Source organism: Ornithorhynchus anatinus, chromosome 2, assembly GCF_004115215.2.
Source record: "Ornithorhynchus anatinus isolate Pmale09 chromosome 2, mOrnAna1.pri.v4, whole genome shotgun sequence".
In the NCBI taxonomy this organism is placed as follows: Eukaryota; Metazoa; Chordata; class Mammalia; order Monotremata; family Ornithorhynchidae; genus Ornithorhynchus; species Ornithorhynchus anatinus.
In genome coordinates, this window is record NC_041729.1 from 143,988,749 (window position 1) to 144,010,624 (window position 21,876).

Here is a 21,876-nt window from a genome sequence, read left to right on the forward strand (position 1 = left end):
TCACATCTCGTTCAATTAAACATTTGCCAAGTCAGTGGTCTTGAGAATCAATTATGCTAAGATTTAAGGGAAGGATTAAAGGAACAATATAGGAAAAAGGGGCTACAGTTCCTACCCCACAGCACCCCTGGATAAAAAAGGAACCGAAACCCAGAGAGACCCACACACCAGAAATCACGAGGGAAAACCAGAAATACCTGGAACTGAGAAGTCGCTTGGTAACCACACACGCACCCACCGGGAAAGAAAACATACATTTGGTCAGATTCCCTATCACGTAGGTTTCTGTCCTGAAATAACCTTGCAATATTTCAGAATGTGCATGATGGTACCTAAGTTTTGACAGATCCTCTGAACATTCACCTCTCCTAGCAATCAACGACATGTCATGGCAGGAGAGTTTGCGTCTGTCAATGAAGTTCAGAGCTTTGCCACTGAGAGATAATCTCTCCCCAGGGTTAGCCATAATAGAAAGGTCTAAGTCGAAGCGTCGGACAGAGTCGATTCACCTGTGCTGGGCAGCGGCAGGGTGGGAAAGAGTCAAAGGTGGATGACCAAGTGATCAGAATGTTGATCAAAGGCAACGGCAGAGACTTGGGTTTTTTTTACTGCGTGGAAGAAACCATTTCCGTATTTTCTGATTGAGAAAACTCCACGGCTATACATACCAGAATGACTACAGATATGGCAGAAGACAGAACGTTCTGGAGAAAATACATCCATAGAGTCGCTATGGATCGGAAACAACTCGACGGCATTTGAGCAAGACGGTGCCCATTCACACAACCCGTTTCTCCTAACTCTGTATCACGGTTTATGAATCAAACACTGGTATTTATTGAGTCCTCGATGTGTGCAGAGCACTTTTCGAAGTGCTTGGGAGAGCACAATATAATAACAACAATAACAGTAACAGTAATTATGGTATTTGTTAAGCAATTACCGTGTGCCAAGCACTGTACTAAGCTCTGGGGTAGATACAAGGTAAACAAGTTGGACACAGTCCCTGTCCCTCCTGGAGCTCACAGTCTAAGTAGGAGGGAAAACAGATATTTTTTTTCCTAAATGGTACTTGCCAAGCACTTTCTCTCTGCCACGCACTGTTCTAAATACTGGTGTAGATACAAACTAATTAGGTTGGACACAGTCCCTGTCCCATCTGGGGCTAACAGCTTTAATCCCCATTTTCCAGACAAGGTAACTGAGGCCCAGAGAAGTGAAGTGACTTGCCCAAGGTCACAGAGCAGACAAGTGACGGGAGCCAGGATCAGAACCAAGGTCCTTCTGACTCACAGAGCCATGCTCTTTCCACTAGGCAATGCTGCTTCTCTCTAATTATTATTGTTGTTAGAAAACTATTATTATTCTTATCTTTATTATTATTATCATCATACTACAACAGAGCGGGTACCAGGATCCTTGCCCTCAAGAAAGTTACAAAGCAGTCAAGTAACATAAGCAAAGCATTGTTTAATTCTCTAACAGTGTCCTCTCCTGAGTAATGAAAACTCACATTATGGTGGAACTGATGGCATTTGCCTTTGAATGGTGGATTCCGTAAGAAGGATCAGAGCACTGCATTAAGCGGTTGGGAGAGTACAATAGAACAATAAATAGACACATTCCCAGCCCACAAAGAGTTTACAGTCTAGAAGCAGGGAGGCAGACATTATAAATAAATTTAAAATGTAAATATAAACATATAACATTAAATAAAAATAAATATAAATAAATGACAGATACGGACACAAGGGCTGTGGGGCTGGAAGGGGGCGTTAAATAAAGGGAGCAAAACAGGGTGATGCAGAAACTCATTGTGAGCAGGGAATTCATTCATTCATTCATTCAATAGTATTTATTGAGCATTTACTATGTGCAGAGCACTGTACTAAGCGCTTGGAATGTACAAGTCGGCAACAGGTTGTCTACGCTGACTGTTGCATCTCCCAAGTGCTTAGTACAGTGCTCTGCACTCATTGGAAAGAACATGGGCCTGGGAGTCAGAGGGCGTGGGTTCTAACCAGACTCAGCCACTTGTCTGTTGTGTGACCTTGGGCAAGTCTCTTAACTTCTCTGTGCTTCAGTTACCTCATCTGTAAAATGGGGATTAAGACTGTGAGAAAGAGGAAAGGAGATGTAGATGCAAAGGTGGAATCGCTCCTCGATACTGTCAGCTCCTTGAGAGCTAGGATCATGTCACCTAACTCCATTGTACTCTCCCAAATCGTTCGTCCAGTGCTCTGCACGCAGTAAGTGCTCGCTAAATGCGGTTAATTCAAAGAAAATTCATGAGGGGAGAAAATGTGTGCAAGACTTCAGGCTACAAAGCTGTGCATGAGTCTGCATGTATATATGCAAAAGCATCAGTGTGTAAGTATGTGCAAGCAAAATGCATGGCGTAGTGCATAGAACATGGCCCTCGGAGTCAAAAGGACCTTGGTTCTAATGCTGGCTCCGACACTTGTCAGCTGTGTGACTTTGGGCAAGTCGCTTCACTTCTCTGGGACTCAGTGACCTCATCTGTAAAATGGGGATTGAGACTGTGAGCCCCATGTGGGACAACGACTGTGTCCAACTTGATTTGCTTGTAACCACCCCAGTGTTTAATACAGTGATAATAATAATAATGTTGGTATTTGTTAAGCGCTTACTATGTGCCGAGCACTGTTCTAAGCGCTGGGGTAGACACAGGGGAATCAAGTTGTCCCACGTGGGGCTCACAGTCTTAATCCCCATTTAACAGATGAGGTAACTGAGGCACCGAGAAGTTAAGTGACTTGCCCAAAGTCACACAGCTGACAAGTGGTAGAGCCGGGGTTCGAACCCATGACCTCTGACTCCAAAGCCCGTGCTCTTTCCAGTGAGCCACAGTGCCTGGCACATGGTAAACTCTTAATGAGTACTATAATTATTAAAAACTAAGGAGAGCAAACACGGACCTGTAAGCTGGAAAGGAGAGCTCCCTGGAGTAGACAGAAAATAATAATCATAAAAATTGTGATGGGTGCCACAATCCCACATGGGGCGCACAGTCTTAATCCCCATTGTTCAGGTGACGTAACTGAGGCCCAGAGAAGTGATGTGACTTGCCCGAGGTCACACAGCAGACAAGCGGCGGAGACGGCATTAGATAATAATAATAATAATAATTACGGTATTTGTTAAGCCCTTACTCTGTTCCAGGCACCGTACCTAGAGCCGGGGTGGATACAAGCAAATCAGGTTGGACACGGTCCCTGTCCCTCGTGGGGCTCGCAGTCTCAATCCCCATTTTACAGATGAGGTAACTGAGGCCCAGAGAAGTCAAGTGACTTGTCCAAGGTCACACAGCCGACAGGTGGCAGAGCCAGGATTAGAACCCATGACCTTCTGACTCCCAGGCCCGGGCTCTATCCACAGTGCCATGCTGCTTGTCCAGAAGAAAGGTAGTAAAGGGAGAGTGAAGGAAACATAAAGGAATCTGTGAAGAGAAGGGAGGATTATATCTCCTTTCTTCAGGTCCAATTAGTGGATGACTCAGCAGGGTTCTCAGTTTATTAACAAATACCCATACACCGAGCTGAATAATTGCTTCTCAGCCAAAACCACAGTGCTTATCCTCTTTAGGAAAGGAATCCTCACATTATGAGATTTTGAAAAGGGCTCGTCCTTCAATCTCAAGTCTTTCCTGCCTCTTCCTGAGAGAAAAACAAGCCATGGGTAGTTTTTCCTTAGCAATCCAAGTAGAGTTACTTCAGTTAAGTTTCCTCATCTTCAGTTTCCTCATCTATAAATTGAGGATTCAATATCTGATTTCCCTCCTATTTAGACTGGGAACCCCATGTGGGACAGGGTCCACGTCTGTCCTGATGAACTCGTATCTACCCCAGCGCTTGGAACAGTGTTAAGCAAAAGCACGGGCTTTGGAGTCAGGGCTCATGAGTTCGAATCCCAGCTCTGCCACTTGTCGGCTGTGTGACTGTGGGCAAGTCACTTCACTTCTCTGTGCCTCAGTTCCCTCATCTGTAAAATGGGGATTAAGACCGTGAGCCCCACGTGGAACAACCTGATTCCCCTATGTCTACCCCAGCGCTTAGAACAGTGCTCGGCACATAGTAAACGCTTACCAAATACCAACATTATTAAGCATAAAATACGCGCTGACTTAATGTCACTATGTCAGACCCAGTCTCTGTCCCACATAAGGCTCACAGTCTAAGTAGGAAGGAGAATGGTTATTGAATATCCGCTTTACAGATGAGGAAACTGAGGCACAGAGAAGTTAAGTGACTGGCCCAAGATCACACCGCACACAAGCAGAGGAGCTCACGTTAGAACCCAGTTCTTCTGACTGCCAAGTAAGCCATACCACTTCTCTGCAACCCTTTTTATAATAATAATAATAAGGATATCTCTGGTATTTGTTAAGCACTTACTATGTGCCAGGCACCGTATTAAGCGCTCGGGTGGATACAAACAAATAGGGTTGGACACGATCCCTGTCCCATGGGGGGCTCACCGTCTCAATCCCCATTTTACAAACACGGTAACCGAGGCACTGAGAAGTGAAGTGACTTGCCCAAGGTCACAGAGCAGACAAGTGGCAGAGATGAGATTAGAACCCATGACTTTCTGAGTCCCAGGTCCGTGCTCTAGCCATATACCATGCTGCTTCTATGACTCAAGTAATTAGGCATAAGTTAATTAGCATGAGTTGAGCCAATGCAGAGTACTTCTCGACTAAATGTAAGTTCCACAATGATAATAAAGTACAACTAAAATGTTTGGATTCCCTTTCTCCTCCACCAAATTAGCCTGCAATTTAAAAATATAAAAATCTGGAATCACAAAGGTTACAATTTTCCTGAGGCTTAGGGACTACAGTTTTACACCTTACACATAAGGCTATTGAAAAACATAGCATTGAACTAAGTCTATAATTTGAGTTCATTAGCATCAGGTGACAGTAGCATTTACTACTGTCAATCAGTAGTATTTTCTGAGAGTTTACCGTGCACAGAACCCTGAACTAAGCGCTTGGGAGAGTACAACACAACAGTCGCATTCCCTGCTCACAACATTGGAGAACCTTAACTTTTGCATTTCCTGATGTCTTGGTGGTATTCTCAACCAGAGTAGGTGAATAAAATATCTCTGTTGTCATCAATAAGCCCACTTCGAAATACCATAACCTGACTCAGATGAAAGATTCCTGTACAAGCGCTTAGTACAGTGCTCTGCACATAGTAAGGGCTCAATAAATACTATTGAATGATTTCTTTCTTGACTATCCCAGCTGTTTCCCCATGGCTGCATAGAGGACTTGAATGACGACACAGACGCAAACCTTCAGCTGTGCGTTTCAGTTATTGCCTATATCTTCCTGATAGATTATATATTTTATTAGAGCTCAGGTGAAATTGGGTTGTAGTCTTCTCTGGGAGAAGGGGTTCTACACCCAATAAAGGAGCACAGATGTGCATTATATCTGATCTGGGAATGGTAATGATAGTTTTTTTTGTTCTTTGGGGTTTTTAAAATACTACTAGGTGCCACGCACTGTTCTAGGAGCTGGGGTAGATCCGAGCTAATCAGGTCAGACTCGGTCCCTAATAATAACCGTGGTATTTGTTAAGCTCTTACTATGTGCCAAGCACCATTCTAAGCACTGGGGTAGATCCACGGTAATCAGGTTGGACACAGTCCAGGACCTTCATAATACTAATGCTGGTATTTGTTAAGTGCTTATTATGTGCAGAGCACTGTTCTAAGCCCTGGGGAAGATACAGGGTTATCAGGTTGTCCCACATGAGGCTCACAGTTAATCCCCATTTTACAGATGAGGTAACTGAGGCACAGAGAAGTGATTTGACTTGTCCACAGTCACACAGCTGACAAGTGGCAGAGCCGGCATTCGAACCCATGACCTCTGACTCCCAAGCCCGGGCTCTTTCCACTGAGCCACGGTGCTTCTTCATGGGGCTTAGCATCTTGAGACCCATTTTACAGATGAGGTAATTGAGGCACAGAGAAGTTAAGTGACTTGCCCAAGGTCACACAGCAGACACGTGGCAGAGCAGGGATTAGAACCCACAACCGCTGATTCCCAGGTCCGCGGTCTTTCCACTAGGCCATGCTGCTTCTCTCATGGGGGCTTTTAGTCTAAATAGGCAGGAGAACTGATATTATTGAATCCCCCTTTTGCAGTTGAGGAAACTGAGGCACAAAGAGGTTAGGTGTCACACAGCAGGCAAGTGGCGGAGCCACGATTAGAACCCAGGTCCTCTGGCTCCAAGGCCCAGGTTTAATCCATTAGGCCACGCTGCTTCCTTAGCTATCTGTGGTCTGTCCTCTTTGTTCTCCTTTATTCTAATCGGGTTGGAGGCAGTCCCAGTCCCATGGGGGGGCCCACAATCTTAATTCCCATTTTACAGATGAGGTAACTGAGGCCCAGAGAAGTTAAGGGACTTGACCTAGGACATGCAGCAGACAAGACAGCAAAGAAACAGCGTGGCTCAGTGGAAAGAGCCCAGGCTTTGGAGTCAGAGGTCATGGGTTTGAATCCCGGCTCTGCCATTTGTCAGCTGTGTGACTGTGGGCAAGTCACTTCACTTCTCTGTGCCTCAGTGACCTCATCTGCCAAATGGGGATTAACTGTTGAGCCTCACGTGGGACAACCTGATTACCCTGTATCTCCCCCAGCACTTAGAAGAGTGCTCTGCATATAATAAGCACTTAACAAATACCAACATTATTATTACTATTATTAAGTGGCAGAGCCGGGTTTAGAACTGAGGTTCTTCTGACTCCCAGGCCCGGGCTTTATCCACTAAATCACGCTGCTTCTCGTTAACAGCATAACTGAAATAGCAATCGGTGATTCACGCTTGGACCTCAGAGAACACCCATTAAGGACATCTGCCATTTGCTCTTCCTCAAGAAAAGCTCAAACAGCGATCATTTTGTTGCTTACTGCCTCCACTCTAGCCGATGCCATAACAATTGGAAGATTTGAACTGTGTTTTTTATTGTCAACTGAGAGGAAAATGTGTTTGAATCCCAAAATGCTTAAGAGGCTTGGTCACAAGAGGCCTTCCTCGATTAAACCCTCTTTTCTCCTACTCTCTCGCCCTCATTTACGTGTCTGAATACCTAATATTCTAGAAGCAGTGTGGCTTAGTGGATAGAGCCCAGGAGGTCATGGGTTCTAATCCCAGCTCCGCCATTTGTCTGCTGGGTGACCTTGGGCAAGTCACTTTACTTCTCTGGGCCACAGTTCCCTCCTCTGCAAAATGGGGGTTGAGACTGTGAGCTCCATGTGGGACAAGGACGGTGTCCAACCTGATTATCTTGTATCGACCCCAGCGCTTAGAACAGTGCCTGGCACGTAGTGAGTCCCTTAACTTCTCTGTGCCTCAGTTCCCTCATCTGCAAAATGGGGATTAAGACTGTGAGCCTCATGTGGGACAATCTGATTACCCTGTATTCATTCATTCATTCAATAGTATTTATTGAGCGCTTACTATGTGCAGATCACTGTACTAAGAGCTTGGAATGTATCTACCCCAGCGCTTAGAACAGTGCTCTACACATAGTAAGTGCTTAACAATAATAATAATGTTGGTATTTGTTAAGTGCTTACTATGTGCAGAGCACTGTTCTAAGCACTGGGGTAGATACAGGGTCATCAGGCTGTCCCACGTGAGGCTCACAGTTCAAATACCAACATTATTATTATTAACAAGTACCATAATTATCATTATTATATTCCCTCTCAGCTCACAGTTCAAATACCGACATTATTATTATTAAGTACCATAATTATTATTATTATATTCCCTCTCGGCACCAAATTACTCATATACATATCCATAATGTATTTATTCATATTAATGTCTGTTTTCGCCTCTAGACTGTAAACTGGTTGAAGGCAGGGAACATCTCTAGCAAACCCACAGTGCTCTCCCAAGCACTCGGCAACAGTGTTCTGCACACAGTAAGTGCTCGGCAAATAGCACTGATCGACTGAATAGAGGGGAATTCCAGGTAGACATCATCAACATAGAATGTGCCTTGGAAATGCATTCAATAGTATTTATTGAGCGCTTACTATGTGCAGAGCACTGTACTAAGCGCTTGGAATGTACAAATCGGTAACAGATAGAGACAGTCCCTGCCCTTTGACGGGCTTACGGTCTAATCGGGGGAGACGGACGGACGAGAACAATAGCAATAAATAGAATCGAGGGGATGAACATCTCATTTAAACAATAGCAAATAAATAGAATCAGGGTGATGCACATCTCATTAACAAAATAAATAGGGTGATGAAGATATATACAGTTGTATATAAATTCATGTTCAGGAGTAAGGAGGATCCATTTGATACCTGGAGAACAAGGATTAAACCTCTGTCTTGGACACCCAGCGGTATGGGCAGCCGGTGACTGACTCGTTGCTAAGGTGGGGCTAGCGGGCGATAATATGGCATTTGTTAAGCACTTACTATGTGCCAGTACTAAGCGCTGGGGTCGATATAAGGTAATTGTGTTGAGCACAGGCCCTGTTTCACATAGCACTCACAGTCTCAATCCCCATTTTACAGATTAGGTACCTGTGGCTCAGGGAAATGAAGTGAATTGCCCAAGGTCACACAGCAGACAAGCAGCAGAGCCAGAATTAGAACCCATGACCTTCTGATTCCCAGGTCCCCAAGCAATCAGTCAGTCAATCTTATTTATGAAACACTTACTATGTGCAGAGCACTGTCCTAAGCATTTGAGAGAGTATGACAGAACCATAAACAGACACACTCCCTGTCCACAATGAGCTTATGGTCTAGAGGGGGAGATAGATATCAATATAAATCACAGAAAAATATTGAAAGCTTCACAAATTTGTTTCATTCTCGTACAAGGGTCATGTTAATCTTTTCTGCACCGTTCCAATTTTAGCAGCTGCCAAGCAGCAGAGCCAGGATTAGAACCATGACCTCTGACTCCCCAGCCCGGGCTCTTTCCACTGAGCCACGCTGCTTCTCTATTAGTTAAGCGCTCCGTGTCAATCAAGTTCTAAGCACTGAGGTAGATAGAAGTTAATCAGATTGGACCCTGTCCTGCACGGGGCTCTCAGTATAAATAAGAGGGAGAACAGGTATTGGATCCCCATTTTGCAGATGAGGAAACTGAGGCACAGAGAAATTAAGTGACTTGTCCAAGGTCACACAGCAGGTAAGTGGCAGAGCTAGGATTCTCCCCCTCTAGACAGCAACCTCATTCATTCAGTAGTATTTCAATAGTATCCAAGCGCTTGGAATGTACAAATCGGCAACAGACAGAGACAGTCCCTGCCCACTGACGGGTTTACGGTCTAATCGGGGGAGAGAGACAGGCAAAAATAATAGCAATGAATAGAATCAAGGGGATGGACATCTCATTAACAAAATAAATAGGGTAATAAAAATATTTACAAATGAGCGGACGAGCACAGTGCTGAGGGGAAAGTGGGGGGGGGGGGGGAGGAGCAGAGGGAAAGGGGGGAAAAGGGGGCTTAGCTGAGGGGAGGTGAAGGGGGGGTAGAGAGGGAGCAGAGGGAGCAGAGGGAAAAGGGGAAGCTCAGTCTGGGAAGGCTCAGTGAGCTCATTGTGGGAAGGGAATGTACTTGAGGTTATATTGAACTCTCCCAAGGGCTCAGTACAATACTTAGCACACAGTAAGTGCTCAACAAATACAACTGAATGAAACCCAGTGGTATTTATTGAGCACTAACCATGTTAATGCTTAACGGTTGGACTGTAATGGTTTGGACTGATTGAAATTCTATCTACCCCAGCGTTAGTGCCTGGCACATAAAGTCAGTCAACCGTATTTATTGAGAGCTTACTGTATGCAGAGCACTGTAATAGAGCGCTTGGGAGAGTACAATATAACAAACACATTCCCCGCACACAGGCTTAACAAAAACTATTAAAAGAAGAGCACATTATCGATGCTCAGAAAAAATGAAATAACCAGAAAGTGGAGTCCTCGAAATACTCTTTTAAAATAATTTGTTGGTTTCTGTCAACAATGGCCAATTAATCACTGATGGAACTGGAGACCGCTCATTAATTTGGGATGATCACGATTTAGCACACGAAGGCCTGGCCTTTACCCTCAGCAAATCTGATGTGTTGCAGGGGAAACAGTGAGGAAGGCTGATTTCATTCAGTTTATTGCCCTCAACTGGGATGGTAGAATGAAATTACAGGAGAGTACTTGTCTTGTACTTCTTCCTCAGCTCTACTAAAGCCGGCATCCACGACCGATCCCGGGTTTTCGAAACGGAACGATTCCTTCTGGAGTCCACATAAAGACCCTTGGTTGGGGGAGAACGTCTGGGAATGCTTATTGAAGGGAGACCGTAGGAAACGATCATTAGCAGTAATGCACTAAATTCATTCGTTCAGTCGTATTTATTGAGCGCTTGCTGTGTGCAGAGCACTGTACTAAAATTGGAAAGTACAAGTAGGCAATAGAGACAATCCTTATCCAACAACGGGCTCACAGTCTAGAAGGGGAAGACAGACAACAAAACAAAACAAGTAGGCATCAACACCATAATAATAATGATAATAATGTTGGTATTTGTTAAGCGCTTACTATGTGCCGATCACTGCTCTAAGCGCTGGGGTAAATACAGGGTAATCAGGTTGTCCTACCTGAGGCTCACAGCCTTAATCCCCATTTTCCAGATGAGGTAACTGAGGCACCGAGAAGTTAAGTGACTTGCCCACAGTCACAAGGCGGACAAGCGGCAGAGCTGGGATTAGAACCCATGACCTCTGACTTCTAAACTTGGGCTCTTTCCACTGAGCCCCGCAAAAGAGATAGATAGAATTATAGATATATACACAAATCAGCCACTGGTGTTCTGACTTTGTCATTAGAGGGACCAGACATCTCTGTTTTCACACCATTGTCTGGTATTTCAAAGCTAATGTTGGTATTCGTTAAGCGCTTACTATGTGCAGAGCACTGTTCTAAGCGCTGGGGGAGATACAGGTTAATCAGGTTGTCCCATGTGAGACTCACAGTCTTAATCCCCATTTACAGATGAGGTAACTGAGGCACCAAGAAGTTAAGTGACTTGCCCTCAGTCACACAGCTGACAAGTGGCAGAATGGGATTCGAACCCGTGACCTCTGACTCCGAAGCCCGGGTTCTTTCCACTGAGCCACACTGCTTCTCTAAGGTCCTTGGTCTAGGGACCAAAGCTAGGGTCCTTGGTTTAAGGGAAGCAGCGTGGCTTGGTGGAAAGAGCACAGGCTTGGGAACCAGAGGTCGTGAGTTCCAATCCTGGCTCAGCCAAGTGTCAGCTGGGTGACTTTGGGCAAATCACTTCACTTCTCTGTGCCTCAGTTACCTCATCTGTAAAATGGGGATTAAGATTGTGAGCCCCATGTGGGACAACCTGATCACCTTGTATCCTCCCCGGCACTTAGAACAGAGCCTTTGCACATAGTAAGCGCTTAAAAAATGCCATTATTAAGTCCAGGCCAGGGAGTGTGAGGACCTGAGTTCTTATCCTGCCTCTGTCACTTGCATTCTGGGCGATCTTGGGCAAATCTCTTCACTTGTCTGTGCCTCAACTACTTCTGATTTGCAAATTTGTTATGGGCGGGGAATGTGTCCGCTAATTCTGTGGTAATGTACTCTCCCAAACACTTGGAAGAGCGCTCTGCACATAGTAAGTGCTCAAAAAATTAGAAGCAGCATGGCTCAGTGGCAAGAGCCCAGGCTTGGGAGTCAGAGGTCGTGGGTTCGAAACCCCACTCCGCCACTTGTCAGCTGTTTGACCTTGGGCAAGTCACTTCACTTCTCTGTACCTTAGTTACCTCATCTGTAAAATGGGGGTGAAGACTGTGAGCCCTAGGTGGGACAACCTGATTACCCAAGAACAGTCTTGGCACCTAGTAAGCGCTTAATAAATAACAAATAGCAATAAATACCACTGATTAGTTACCTCATCTATAAAATGGGGATTAAGAGTGTGAGTCACAGGTGGGACAAGGACCGAGTCCAACCTGAATATCTACCCTAGTTCTTAGGTCAGTGCCTGGCACAGAGTGTAAGCCCACTGTGGGCAGGGATTGTCTGTCTTTATTGCCGCATTGTACTTTCCAACCACTTAGTACAGGGCTCTGCACACAGTAAGCGCTCAATAAATATGACTGAATGAATGAATAGTAAATACTTAACAGAAACTATTAAAAAAGATTTCTTTCAAAGGAATTCTTCTATTCCTAGCTAATCCACAGGGAACACTGGCCGGTTCTCAGATACCTCATGGAAAGTATTCCAATCGCCATTTCCTTTATGGTAACAGGGGAAAAACAGAATCCTAACTCCCTCTCATCCGACGGTTCCCCATATTCCCTTTATCACTGTCCAGATGTGATTAAAAGCACATCCCCAGCTCCACGCTGAACCAAACTGCTAATGAGGTAAAGCAATTAGCATCAGGGTGTTTCATCTACTTCTTCGGGTTGAGGCTGAATTAATTATTGCTCTCTGCAGCATACTTTCTTCGCTGCAATGTGGGAAGAAGAAGCTGTGATTGCGGAAATTCGCTTTCGAGTTTATGGCAGATGCTTTCATTTGGAGAAGGGGCTCTGAGAGCCTTTATCGCTCTGGAAACGTCATCCATAAATACCAGTTCGGTCTAAGCGGCTATTAAGAATGGGAGGCTTGGAAAGAGATGGGACATTTTCCGGAAAGGGCCATCAGGGATACTTGCATCACTTCTGAAATTCTTTCCCACCCCTCTCCCGGCCTTTTACCTCTCTGGACCCCACCCTCACTGCTGCCTCCAATCGCATTTATGGGAAAGTCACTTAACTTCTCTGTGCCTCAGTTACCTCATCTGTAAAATGGGGATTAACTGTGAGCCTCATGTGGGACAACCTGATTAACCTGTATCTACCCCAGCGCTTAGAACAGTGCTCGGCACATAGTAAGCGCTTAACAAATACCAACATTATTATTATTATTATTATTGAGCACTTACTGTGTCCTGAGCACTGTACTAAGCGCTTGGGAGAGTACAATATAACCGAGTTGGTAGGCACAAGCAACGTGGCCTCGTAGATAGAGCTCAGGCCTGGGAGTCAGAAGGACTTGGGTTCTAACCCTGACCCGGCTTCTTGCCCAGTGTGTGACCTTGGGCAAATCACTTTGCTTCTCTGGGCCTCAGCTTCCTGGACTCTAAAATGGGAATTTAATACTTGTCCCATGTCCCACCTACTTAGAGCGTAAGCCTCGTTTGGGAGAGGGACTGGGTCCAACCTGATGGGTTTGTATCTATTCCAGCTCTTGGAACGGCGCTTGTCTCATAGTAAGTGCTTAATAATGTTGTATTTGTTAAGCACTTACTATGTGCAGAGCACTGTTCTAAGCGCTGGGGTAGACACAGGGGAATCAAGTTGTCCCACGTGGGGCTCACAGTCTTAACCCCCAATTAACAGATGAGGTAACTGAGGCACAGAGAAGTTAAGTGACTTGTCCACAGTCACACAGCTGACAAGTGGCAGAGCCGGGATTCAAACCTATGACCTTTGACTCCAAAGCCCGGGCTCTTTCCACTGAGCCATGCTGCTTCTAAGTGCTTAACAAATGAGGAAAAAAAAGGAGCTTAGAGTCAGACACAGAAGCAGAGAGTAGAAGAAGCAGCAGCATGGATTGGTGGCAAGAGCCTAGGCTGGGGAGTCAGAGGGCGTGGGTTCTAATCCTGGCTCCACCACTTATTAGATGCGTGACTTTGGGCAAGTCGCTTACCTTCTCTGTGCCTCCGTTCCCTCATCTGTAAAATGGGGATTAAGACTGTGAGCCCCACGTGGGAACACCTGAGTACTTTGTATCTACCCCAGCGGTTAGAACGGAGTTTGGCACATTGTAAACACTTAACAAATATCATCATCATTATCATCATCATCATCGTATTCACCTTCCAAATTCCCCAGTTTTGTCTGGTTGATACATACACACATATACATAAACAAACCCACACCCCAAAATTACTGTAACCCTTCAACCATCATTTCAGCCCTGAATCATACGTCAATCCTAACAGTCAGAGGCTCTGGGAGGCAAATCCTTAGATTTCCTCCTCAGCAATGTCGAGGGTTGAATAGAAAAGTGCAGCATTAAAAAAATGACTGAATTACAGAGCTTCTCAATTAACACTCTCCCTGCTACTTGCAGTCTCCCAAGACTCACTCCAGAAGACAGTTTCCAAAACAATAGCTTGACTACATTCATAAAACTATGTTTCTATGAGCACCCAATGTAGCCACTTGTTTAAACTAAAATATAATAATGTACACCTAAAGGAAGGGGAAAAAAAAAAACCTCTTGCTCAACCCAATATTTGAAGAATACAGCAGGTCAGAGTTCCTGAAGAGCACAAAGAAACAAAATGAAAAAAAAAAGGCTAACCATTTAGCTCTTTATTAGGAAAAATCACCATTGAAATTGGGCCGAATTGTTTTGGGAAAAGCTTCCTTCAGGTCTGAAGCCTGCAACTGCACAGAAAGGAGAGGAAAATTTTCAGTGTCTGCCTAAACCTTCCTAGCATCGGGAAATCACATGCTCTTGGTGGTCATGAAGCCAAGAACAATTTGGATTAAACATTTCTACTTCTGTCTTGCTGTTCACAGACTCCCAGCGATAGAAAAACCCTCTTTTGTCAACATCATCATTTTGCAGACAAGGAAACTGAAGCAAAGAAAGGTGTTCTGGCTTTAAACGCCAGCATATTTTAGTGAATGAAACACGGATCCGGGAGTCAGAAGGACCTGAGTTCATTCATTCAATAGTATTTATTGAATGTTTACTGTGTGCAGAGCACTGTACTAAGCGCTTGGAATGTACAATTCGGCAACAGTAGAGACAGTCCCTGCCCACTGACGGGCTTATAGTCTAAACGGAGTTCTAATCCGAGCTCCACCACATGTCTGCTCTGTGACCTTGGGCAAGTCACTTCAATTCTCTATAACTCCGTTCCCTCATCTGTAAAATGGGGATTAAGAGTGTGACCCCTACGTGGGACAGGCACCGTGTCCAACCTGATTAAATTAGAACAGTGCTTAGCACATAGTAAGTGCTTAACAAATACCATTATTATTATTATTAACAATTTGTATCTACCCCTGTCTTAGAAAAGTGCTTGGCACATAGTAAGCACTTAGCAAGTACCATTATTATTACTATTGTTATCATTATTATTAAAAAAGGAACAATTAGTGGCAGACTTGAGATCAGGAATTATTTATCCCAATACTTTCCAACATTTGAGGGAGGGCACCTGGATTCCAAAAATATTCCTTCTTTCCTTCCTTCCTTCCTTCCTTCCTTCCTTCCTTCCTTCCTTCCTTCCTTCCTTCCTTCCTTCCTTCCTTCCTTCCTTCCTTCCTTCCTTCCTTCCTTCCTTCCTTCCTTCCATCATACTTATTGAGCGCTTATTTTATGCAGAGCACTGTACTAAGCAATTGGAAAGTACAGTTTGGGGTAGTCAGAATAGGAGTAATTGATATTGGGAAATGCCATTCTGCATTTTGCCCCTCAATCAATCAACTGCATTTAAAAATAATAATAATGATGGCATTTGTTAAGCTTTTAATCCATGCCAAGCACTGTTCTAAGTGTGGGGAAGATAAAAACTAATCAGGATGGACACAGTCCCTGTCTCTCATGGGGCTCACAGTCTTAATCCCCATTCTACAGATGAGATAACTGAGGCACAGGGAAGTGAAGTGACTTGGCCAAAGTTATCCTTCGCATACTGTGTGCAGAGCACCGGATTCAGCACTTGGGAGAGCACAGTATAACAGAGTCTGTAGATCCGTTGGCATATTTGGTATTGCAGTCTCATCCCTGAAACTCACGTCACCCTCCCAGATACACGGATGTGAGGAGATCCAGGACTCCTCTCAAGTCTCGGGAGAAGCACCCCAAATCCAACTGTGGTCATGAATAATAAGTGTGGAATTTGATAAATGCTTCCTAAGTGTTGTTTGTGGTGGATAAGAATCTGATGGTCTCCACTCCATCCTAATCTTCTTAGACCTTTCAGCTGCCTTCCACACTGTGGACCCTCCTTGAAACTTTATCCATCCTTGGATTCACTGACATTGTCCCCTCTTGGTTCTCCTCCTCTCTGGTCGTTCAATCTCGGTCTCTTGTAGGCTTCTCCTTTGCTTCCCACCCTCTGACAGCGGGGGACTAAGGGGTTCCTCATTCATTCATTCATTCAATAGTATTTATTGAGCACTTACTATGTGCAGAGCACTGTACTAAGCACTTGAAATGTACAAATCGGCAACAGATAGAGACAATCCCTGCCCATTGACGGGTTTACAGTCTAATCGGGAGAGACAGACCAAAAAACTAGCAATAAATAGAATCAAGAGGATGTACATCTCATTAAAACAATAGCAATAAATAGAATCAAGGTGATGTACATCTCATTAACAAAATAAATAGGGTAATAAAAGAAAATATATATAATTGTGCGGACGAGCACAGTGCTGAGGGGAGGGGAAGGGAGAGGGGGAGGAGCTGGGGGGGGGCGGGGAAAGGGGGCTTAGCTGAAGGGAGGTGAAGGGGGGGTAGAGGGGCAGCAGAGGGAAAAGGGGAAGCTCAGTCTGGGAAGGCCTCTTGGAGGAGGTGAGCTCTCAGTAAGGCTTTGAAGAGGGGAAGAGAATCAGTTTGGCGGAGGTGAGGAGGGAGGGCATTCCAGGACAGTGGGAATGCTTCGGCAGGAATGCTCAAGGCTCAGTTCTGGGTCCCCTTCTATTTTCCATCTTCATCCACTCCCTTGGAAGGCTCATTCGCTCCCATGGTTTCAACTACCCTCTCTACAACGATGACTCGCAAATGTCCATCTCCAGCCCTGATCTCTCTCTCCTCTGCAGTCTCGCATCTCCTCCTGGCTTCAGGACATCTCTACTTGGATGTCCCTCCGACACTTCCAACTCAACCTGTCCGAAACAGAGCTCCTTATCTTCCTACCCAAACCCTATCCTCCTCTTGGCATCCCCATCGCTGTAGACAATACCACTATCCTCCCTATCTCATAAGCCCGTAACCTTGTGGTGTTTTCTAATAATAATAATTGTGGTATTTGTTAAGCGCTTACTGTGTGCCAGGCACTGTACTAAGTGCTGGAGTGGCTACAAGCAAATCGGATTGACATAGTCCCTGTCCCACATGGGGCTCACAATCTCAATCCCCATTTTCCAGAAGAGGGAACTGAGGCCCAGAGAAGTGGAGTGACTTGCCCAAAGTCACACAGCAGACAAGTGGCGGAGGTGGGATTAGAACCCATGACCTTCTGAGTCCCAGGCCCCTGCTGTAACCGCTACACCATGCTGCTTCTCTTATCTCTCTCTAATTCAACCCACATATGCAATCTGTCACCAAATCCTGTCAATCCTTCCCAACCTCTCTAAAATCTGCCCTTTCTCCTCCAACCAAACTGCTGCTACGCCAATCCAGGTCCTTATCCTATCCCACCCTGACTACAACATCAGCCTCCTCGCTGACCTCCCAGCCTCCGGCCTCTCCCCACGCCAGTCCTTACTTCACTCTGCTGCCCGGATCGTTTTTCTAAGAAACCATTCAGTCCACGTTTCCCATCTTCAAGAACCTCCAGTAATTTCCCACCCACCACCGCATCGAACAGAAATTCCTTACAAACGGCTTTAAAGCATCCGATCCACTTGTCCCCTCCAACTTCATCTGGCTGATTTTCTACTACAACCCAGCACACTCCCTTCGCTCATCTAAAGCCAACCTACTCACTGATCATGATGGTATTTGTTAAGCGCTTACTATGTGCCAAGCACTACCTCAAACCCAATTCTTCCCACTCCCAGGACCATGCTCTTTCCACCAGGCCACGCTGGTCCTCGAGCTTATAAAGGCTTTCCACTAGTATCACTTTTCCATGATGTTCAATGTGAAATAGTAAGATTGGTCTGCAACAGTGAGCGCCTGGAACATATGACCTCAGCTCACTCACTAAAATAATAAAACTTCATGGCAACAAAACTTCGTTGGACAGATCTTGTAAGGAGAATAAGCGATAACAACCCTTGTGGCTCAGCGTGTTTGGTTTCGCTTTTAGCCAAAGTCGCCCCACAGAGCACCACGAGTCCGAATATCTCTTACTCTTGATGCTCTACTAGGGAGCGATCTTAAAGTTATTTCCCTCTAGACTGTAAGCTCGTTGTGAGCAGGGAATGTGTCTTTTAGAATGCTGCTGTACTCTCCCAAGCGCTTAGTACAGTGCCCTGTACCTGGATAGAGCAGGGCCTGGAAGTCAGAAGGTCATGGGTTCTAACCCCGGCTCTGCCACCATGTCTGCCATGTGACCTTGGGCAAGGTACTTAACTATTCAGCGCCTCAGTTCCCTCATCTGTAAAATGGGGATAGAGACTGTGAGCCCCACATGGGACAAGAGACTGTGTCCAACCTGATTTGCTCGTATTCAGCCCAGTGCTTAGTACAGTGCCTAGCACGTAGTAAATACTTAACATATACCATAACTATTATTATTATTACTAACAGCAGAATACCCAAGCAACTGTTCTATGGTGAAATGAAAAGGAGCCCTGCTGGTTGGAAAGGCATAATAAAGGCAGGAGAAGAAGTATGATGTAGCGGATAGAGCACAGGCCTGGGAGTCAGAAGGTCACGAGTTCTAATCCCAGTTCCACCATTTCTCTGCTCTGTGATCCTGAGCAAGACTCTTCAATTGTCTGTGGCTCAGTTACTTCATCTGCAAAATGGGGATTGAGACTGTGAGCCCCACACTGGCCAAGGGACTGTGTCCAACCTATTTGCTTGTATCCATCCCAAAGCTTAGTACAGTGCTTGGCACATAGTAGTTAACAAATGCCACAATTATTATTATAAACAATTGAAAGCCACAATGAATCAGTATCAAACAATATGACACAGCAGTAGAGGTTCAGAGGATTGCTTTAAAATAACAATAATAATAACAGCATTTGTTAAGCACTTACTATTTGTCAAGCACTGTGCTAAGCACTTGGGTAGATATAAGGTAATCAGGTGGTCCCACATGGGGCTCACAGTCTTAATCCTCATTTTACAGATGAGGTAACTGAGGCTCAGAGAAGTTAAATGACTTGCTCAAAGTCAACACAGCTGATAAGTGGCAGAGCCAAGATTAGAATCCACGACTTCTGACTCCCAAGTCCATGCTCTTTCCACTAAGCCACGCTGCTTCTCATAATAATAATGATCAGGATAATAGCGATAATAACAATGATACTTGTTAAGTGCTTACTATGAGCCAAGCATATTTCTAAGTACTGGAGTAGAAACAAGTTAATCAGGTTAGAATCCCTGTCCCACATGGGGCTCATAGTCTTAATCCCCATTTTATAGATGAGGGAACTGAGGTCCAGAGAAACGAAGTGACTTGCCCAAGGTCACAGAGTAGACATGTGGTGGAGCTGGGATTAGAACCCAGGTCCTCCTAACTCCCAAGCCCATGCCCTATCCACTGAGTCATGCTGAGGATATCTTGATTCCAAGACACTTTTATATGCGTAAATATTGTGCCCATTCTGCTATCCAAGTTCCTTTGAATGTGTTCTCATATTAGATATTAGCACCCACTCATTCTTAGCATGAAACATTTCATATCTATTAAAGACCAATTTGAAATTTGAATGGAGCAAGTAACAAATATTTGGCAATTACTCTGAGGTTCTCATGGAGTTTTTATCAGGTCTAAATTTATAGTTCATTCCCCATAAATGAGCACTTCATTATAGCCTAATACAACAATAAGTGCTCTGCACAGTTAAGCAAGATGCAACTCAATATTATAAACAGATTTATGATGAGGTTAGATATGGGCACAAAAAAAAAAAAGATAATTTACAAAACAATACAGCTCCCATGTAATACATTAAACTTGCCTAAGAAACACCATTCTCCCGCTAAGTCGGCACGTTGAACACAAAATGTTCAAACAACCACTGGAGCGGAAATTTAACTCAAATAAGGTTTGGGAACCTGGAGTGGTGACTAAACTGTAGAATGAAAATGAGGAATTGTCCCCTCCCACTTCTTCGAGGCTTTCCAGGATGTAGAAAGATGTGAGTGGGGAATTTTCCATCTCCATTTACACTACGCCATTTGGGTTCACACTGAGGTCCAGCCTTCCCACAGAATTCCCTTCAATGTGCCATTTAAACGCCAATGTCCGTGCCATTTATCTGGTAGTTTCTCCCTGAAATTCCCTAAATCATGGTTTTTCCATAATGCACGTGAAAGTATAAAAATTCTAGAGCACAATGAAACCATATGCATTAGATGCACATGCCATATCACCATCAGAATTTATTGTGCATTTGCTATGTGCAGATAACTGCATTAACTGTTTCGGGGGGTCACACACCAGAAGTAACAGAAATAATCCCTGACCTTCACCTTAGTCTTTGGAAAAAGACAAAGAAGCAGCATGGCCTAATAGATAGAACCTGCTGTATGACCTTGGGTGAGTCACTTGGCTTCTCTGGGCCTCAGTTACCTCAGCTGTAAAATGGGGTTTAAGACTGTGAGCCCCACAACAACAATAATAATTACCGTATTTGTTAAGCACTCACTATGTGCCAAACACTATTCCCAAGGGGGACAGGGACTGTGTCCAACCCGATTAGTTTGGCTCTCCCGCTCAGTACAGTGCCTGGCACCTAGTAAGCGCTTAACAAATATCAAAAAAACCCCAAAACAGACAGGCTACAAATTTCAGAGTAACACAGTAGCATAAATACAAATGTTAATAATAAAAATAGGCACCAAATAAATGCTATTACTATTATCATCATCATCATAGTGTGCCACGCCCTATACTAAGCAATGGGTAGGTACAAGATAATCAGAATGGACACAGTCCCTCGTCGGACTCATAGTACAGTGCCTGCCACAAAGTTAACACTGAACAAATACCACTGAGGAAAAAAAAAACAGGAATTCCTTTACAAATGAGAAATCAATCAATCAAGTAATGGTATTTATTGCGTGTTTACTGTGTGCAGAGCACTGTACTTAGCATTTGAGAAAGTACAATACTATAGAGTTGGTAGAAAGAGTCCCTGCCCTAAAACAGCAGCATGGCCCAGTGGAAAGAGCACGGGCTTTGGAGTCAGAGGTCATGGGTTTGAATCCCGGCTCTGCCACTTGTTAGTTGTGTGACTTTGGGCAAGTCACTTCACTTCTCGGTGCCTCAGTTACCTCATCTGTAAAATGAGGACTAAGACTGTGAGCCCCACGTGGGACAACCTGATTCCCCTGTGTCTACCCCAGCGCTTAGAACAGTGCTCGGCACATAGTAAGCGCTTAACAAATACCAACATTATTATTATTATTATTATTATTATTAGTCTAAGCAGGAGGGACTAGGATTTAATCCCTGTTTAACAAGATGAGAAGCCTATCGACACATAAATGCCAAGGGGGCTGATGGGGTGACTCCACCAGGTGGTCAATCAAGGCAGGCTTCCTGGAGGAGGTGACACCTTAGGAGGTAGTTTGGGGAGTAGGGAATTCCACACCTGGGGAAAGGCATAAACTAGGGGTTACAGATGGGAGAAAGGAGAGTGAGTGACAGCTAGTCTTTTGGACTGAAAGTAGAAATCAATCAACCAATCAATGCTATTTATTGAGTGCTTTCCGTGTCTACAGCAAGGTACTAAACGCTCGGGAGAACACAAGATAACAGAGGTGATAGGCATATTCCCGGCCCACAGCGAACTTTAAAGGAGTGTGAGCTTTTTTTTTTTAAAATGGTATGCATTAAACATGTACTATGTGTCAGGCA

The 21,876-nt window shown here is 44.6% G+C and overlaps 1 protein-coding gene and 1 pseudogene across 1 annotated transcript in view; both read right to left on the reverse strand.

Moving 5' to 3' along the window:
* TMTC1 (transmembrane O-mannosyltransferase targeting cadherins 1) overlaps positions 1-21,876 on the reverse strand; it is a 361,323-nt gene that overhangs the window by 245,471 nt on the left and 93,976 nt on the right. The window lies entirely within an intron of this gene.
* LOC114809401 lies at positions 8,853-8,953 on the reverse strand (annotated as a pseudogene).